At 36.7% G+C, this 6000-nt stretch overlaps 1 protein-coding gene across 1 annotated transcript in view; it reads left to right on the top strand.

Annotated features, from left to right (window-relative positions):
• The first annotated feature begins 828 nt into the window (after positions 1–828).
• The window catches only part of ANKRD28 (ankyrin repeat domain 28), a 1012368-nt gene continuing 1007196 nt past the window's right edge, over positions 829–6000 (top strand). Inside the window, exon 1 of the mRNA XM_053714205.1 lies at positions 829–885. The gene's annotated coding sequence lies outside the window, so the exon portion shown is untranslated. The remainder of the gene's footprint in view (positions 886–6000) is intronic.

The raw sequence follows: 6000 nt of genomic DNA, 5'->3' as shown, positions 1-6000 counted from the left end.
CACACTGCCAACAGGATAAATGACAATGCTTGTTGTTACAGTGTTTGAATGAAGGTGCACATCAGCATACTCCACTGTAAATACTAGAAGCATTTTTGCATGCTAAACTGTAATGCAGCTCCGGCCATTTAATACTCTGCAGCAGCACCTCTACCAGAACAGAGCCTCTACTCAGGTGACCTACAGCCAACCACGCCCACTCCCCTAGCCTCTCTGCAGTTGTACGCTTCCTGCTCACCCAGAGATGGACATTTTAAACGTGCTACGTGTGACGTGACAGCTCGCGTAGTGCTCCTTTTGTTGTTTAACCCCATAGTGGCCAATCTATCTGAAATGTGTTATGCAAAGTTTTCTTCTCTTCCGCAACGGAAATAGAAACGTTATATGAATGACTGATGAGACAGCTCCCACTCTAATAGAGCAAGGGACCCTTTAAGCGCTAGTCACAATTGTCTTTTTTTCTCATCACCGTGACAAGTGCTTTCACCGGCTGTGCCACCTCTCGCTCCCATCCAATCAGCATTTCTCTTGTGTTGGATCAAGGCGGGTTTGGCGTTTACGCTGTGGAAGGAGGGCTGCGGACTTGGAAGGTAGGGGGTGTTTGCTGCTTCGTGTGGTTGAATTTCAAGGAAGGAGACGAGCCAACGTCCAGGAGGAGGAGTGTGTGTTGTGACATACGGCCTTTTATTCCTAGCCTGCTTTGGCCATAGACTGGAAATTAAGTGGAAGTATTGAAACCTGCGAAGAAAAAACCCGGTGCTGTAAGCAGGGAAACTCTCCCCGAGCTCAGACTGAGCTGCTGCATGCTGGGGAGGTGGGAAGCTGCTATTGCTTGGCATCCAATATCCCATCACAATATTGGTGTTCCTCAAGCTCCGCGAGCAGGTAAGAGTCAGCGCTTACCTGCTGTGCAAGGGCAACGGAGGATGTCAGTATTCAATTGTGTGACAGAAATGGGCATCATGCTGTGCAGAACTGCACACACACGGGCCTGCGACATGGAGGTCGAACAGTAACTGTGTCATCAGTGAGCAATTTATATCCCACTTGCTGGGTTACACGTTATTTATAAGCTGTCTGGGAAGGGCATCTAGGTTGTAATCATTTAAGGCTTGCATTTTGCTCTATTTATTGTGTTTGTGTGTAATATGGTGTCAATGGAATATGAACATGTGTGTGTGTGGTGTCTATATATATATATATAATATTAATATATATATATATATATAAATAATGTGTATGTATGTGTGTGTGTGTGTGTATATATATATATATATATATATATATATATATATATATATATATATATATATATATATATAATGAGGATTTCCTATGAGTGAGGTAAGACTGTTTATACTACTAGTTGCTTGTCACTGTCAAACATTCTTCCCTTCAAGTAGGTAATTGTGCTTATCACTCATGTTATTTGGCTATAGGTGGTTGCCTCTAGCTAAATGGAAGCAAGCTAATGTTTTAAGGCCTGGTAACTTAATAATCATAATAAATATTAATAATAAGTGTTATTAATAGTTGGGGATGTAATGGAAAATGCCCTCACAGAAAGAGATTTACTATAGAATACAAATGTGGCCTTAACATCTTTAATCTTTATAGGTAATGTGATTTTAGCCACTTTAGCTAATCAATTCAATATTTTGAAACTAAAAAAGATCCAGAAGCATTTTCAATCTTAAAGGGACAGGAAACCCCAACATTTTCTTTCATGATTTGGATGGAACATATAGTTTTAAACAACTTTCAAATTTAGTTCTATTAAATTTGCTTCATTTTCTTTTTATCCTTTGCCGAAGTAACATCATTGCACTACTGGTAGCTAGATGAACACATCTAGTTAGCCAATCACAGGAGACAAATGAGTACAGGCAGCAGTTAGCTCCCACTAGTGTAGGATATGTACATATTCTTTTTCGCAAAGGATACCAAGAGAACAAATCACATTTGAAAATAATAAGTGAATTTAAAAGTGTCTTAAAAATACATGCTCTATCTGAATCATGCAAGATTAATTTTGACTTTCCTATCCCTTTAATATATATTTAACATTTTTTATTGTTTTATTTTTTTATTATTTAAAGCAGTTTTTATTTTCACTTATTCTAATGTTATTAGAAATTTATATTAAGATTTTTTTTTTTTTATTCTGTGTTTGATATATATTTAATCTCCAATTTGCAAATGATCAGGTTTTAGAATATATGGTAGTTAGTTACATACAGTATATTGAAGTTATTAATTCTAATTTTTGTAAGGTTTTGATGACATTTTTGTTTTTTAATGTGAAAGAACTATAGTAGCTTTTATATGTTTGCAGCTTTCTAGACCTTTGCACATTTTTTTCATTTATAGTGTGATTTCAGTGATTCTCAGTGTGATCAGTAGTCAAGTAGTGTGTCACATTGACTGACTTGTTAGCACTGTTTTTGGGGGGAGCGTTTCATGCATGTAAATTCTATGAGTTTCATCTGACATTCTGGGTTGCACTATGCATCTTGTCTATGTCATCTTCACTAAATGTCCACTCAAAGTGATATGTTTCTTCTATGAATCTTGCATTTACAACTGAATACAGCACAACCATCAACCTCAAACTCTTCATTCTTTAGTCTGTTTGGCTTCTCTTATTTTCAAATGTTATACATTGTAGAATACCATAGGACTGCAGAATTTGCAACAATGTATAACACTGTTACAGATATTGTTACAAACACTGCTGCCATATAATGCTGATAATAGAAGTAAAATGGAAATTTGTTTTAAATTGAATGCTTTATTAGAATCATTCAATATTTTGACCTTCATGTCCCTTTTATTCAAGAAATGACAAATCCAGGGAGCAATTCTAAAATTCTTCTCATAGCTCCTTAAAGGGATATGATAATACTAAAATGCTGTAATTTTATTATTGTATATATGCCTGCATTTTTAACAACATTTACATTGTTTGTTTTGCTTTCCTGGAACAAACATTTGAAAATTCTGTTGAGCATAGTAAATTTTATATCCTTTGGTGTAGCTAATTAGGTCTACATTAAATATTAAATAAATCATTGCTTGAATAGTGTATTCAGAACAAAGATAAGCCTGAGAATAATTTGTACATGTATTTTAAAAAATTATATTAGTAGTTTATTGAAAAAAAATAAGGGTAAAGTTAATTTACCTAAAGCAGTGGGGCGCCGCCGTATTGTAACTTAGGTTACCTTTTCTGCTTAGGGCCAATTAGGAATGGGTTATAAATGGCTTACTAGAGTGTGCAACCAATGACTGTTGAATATAGCTGTGTCTGCACTTCCATGTTTAACATTAATTGTAAAGTCTACAATAATCAGAATTAAATTTCAGGAAAAGAGAACAAAAATAATGAAAGTATATTGAAATGTTTTACTACATGTAATTTAACAATTTATGTTAATATCTTGAGGTGTTAAATGTCCCTTTTTAACTTCTCAAATAATAAGTGAGATTGATAACACATACTTTGTTCCACATGGTGGAAGCTCCAGTTTAGCACTGTTGATGAGGTTTGGCTGGGACACCTATTGAAAGGGGCTGGTAAAATAATAAGAGCAGACCCTTCCTATGAAAAGACAGATAACATAAACATGAGCAAGCAGGAGTATGTAAACGCATGTATACATCTGACACTGTGGGGCTTGGTTAGGAGTCTGAAAATCAGCACAATGTTTTTAAAAAATAATCAAAACTATGCATTGTTTAAAAAAACCATACCAGATGTGCTATATAAATGGATCGTCTGCAAAACATTTATGCAAAGAAAAATCTAGTGTACAATGCCACTTTAAAACTGGAACAGTATGTAATGTAAATAGAAAAAAAAAGCATACTTTATTTGATTTTGGTAAATATCCATGTAGATTAATTTTCCACCACTAGCTTTAAAACATGAATCTCTATTGAGGTTTTTATTCAGATTGCAATATTTTATATTCTCTGTGCATAACTGAAGTACTTTTATTTCATCATAATGTTTCAGTTTTAAAATAGAATGGTTTATCCTGTTCAACTGATTCCATGTGAATCTGCAACTTTGTTTGTTGTCACTAATTGGGGCCAAATACAGGTGAAACTCGAAAAATTAGCATATCATGCAAAAGTTCATTTATTTCACTAATGCAACTTAAAAGGTGAAACTAATATATGAGATAGACTCGTTACATGCAAAGCAAGATAGTTCAAGCCGCGATTTGTCATAATTGTGATGATTATTGCTTACAGCTCATGAAAACCCCAAATCCACAATCTCAGAAAATTAGAATATTACATGCAATCAATAAAACAAGGATTCTACATAGAACAATATCGAACCTATGAAAAGTATAAGCATGCATACTGTATGTACTCAGTACTTTGTTTGGGGCCCCTTTTGCAGCAATTACTGCCTCAATGCGGCGTGGCATGGAAGCTATCAGCCTGTGGCACTGCTGAGGTGTTATGGAAGACCAGGATGCTTCAATAGCGGCCTTCAGCTCTTCTGCATTGTTCGGTCTCATGTCTCTCATCTTTCTCTTGACAATGCCCCATAGATTCTCTATGTGGTTCAGGTCAGGGGAGTTTGCTGGCCAATCAAGCACAGTAATCCCACGTTCATTGAACCAGGTTTTGGTGCTTTTGGCAGTGTGGGCAGGTGCCAAGTCCTGCTGGAAAATGAAGTCAGCATCCCATAGAGCTCGTCTGTGGAAGGAAGCATGAAGTACTCCAAAATCTCCTGGTAGACTGCTGCGTTGACCCTGGACTTAATGAAGCACTGTGAACCAACACCAGCAGATGACATGGCTCCCCAAATCAACACAGACTGTTGAAACTTCACACTGGACTTCAAGCATCTTGCAGTGTGTGCCTCTCCATTCTTCCTCCATACTCTGGCTCCTTAGTTTCCAAATGAGATGCAAAATTTGTTCTCATCAGAAAAGAGGACTTTGGACCACTGAGCAACAGACCAGGTTTTTTTTTTTTTTTTTAGCCCAGGTAAGACGCTTCTGACGTTGTTTGTTGTTCAGGAGTGGCTTGACAAGAAGAATACGACATTTGAAGCCCATGTCCAGGATCCGTCTGTGTGTGGTGGCTCTTGATGCACTGACTCCAGCCTCAGTCCATTCCTTGTGAAAGTCCCTAACACTTTTGAATGACCTTTTCCTGACAATCCTCCCCAGGCTGCAGTCATCCCTGCTGCTTGTGCACCTTTTTCTTCCACACTTTTCCCTTCCACATAACTTTCTATTAATGTGCTTTTGATACGGCACTTTGGGAACATCCAACTTCTTTTACAATTACCTTTTGAGGCTTTCCCTCCTTATGGAGGGTGTCAATGATGGTTTTCTGCACAACTGTCAGGTCAGCAGTCTTTCCCATGATTGTGATTCCTACTGAACCAGACTGAGAGACCATTTAAAGGCTCAGGAACCCTTTGCAGGTGTTATGGCTTAATTAGCTGATTAGAGTGGGACACTTTAGCTTAGAATATTGCTACCTTTTCACAATATTCTAATTTTCTGAGATTGTGGATTTGGGGTTTTCATGAGCTGTAAGCCATAATCATCACAATTATGACAAATCACGGCTTGAACTATCTTGCTTTGCATGTAATGAGTCTATCTCATATATTAGTTTCACCTTCTAAGTTGCATTAGTGAAATAAATGAACTTTTGAACGATATTCTAACTTTTCGAGTTTCACCTGCATATAAGTGAGCAAATGCACATATCAAACACAGTGTTCTCCTTGGGACTTATTTAATGGTTGCACCACCACTGATTTTACTGACCACCTGTATAAAAGTTAAAGGAACAGTAACGAAAAAATTAGACATTCATGATTTAGACAGAGAATACAATTTTTAATAACTTTCCAATTTACTTCTATTCTTTAATTAGCTTCCTTCTCTTGTTATCCTTTGCTGGAAGGATTATATTGGCAAGCTCAGGAGAAGCAAATAACCTAGGTTCTAGCTGCTGATT

Source organism: Bombina bombina, chromosome 5 (genome assembly GCF_027579735.1).
Source record: "Bombina bombina isolate aBomBom1 chromosome 5, aBomBom1.pri, whole genome shotgun sequence".
Taxonomy (NCBI): domain Eukaryota; kingdom Metazoa; phylum Chordata; class Amphibia; order Anura; family Bombinatoridae; genus Bombina; species Bombina bombina.
Note: the sequence above shows the minus strand (reverse complement) of the source record. Positions and strands in the feature narration are given on the sequence as shown.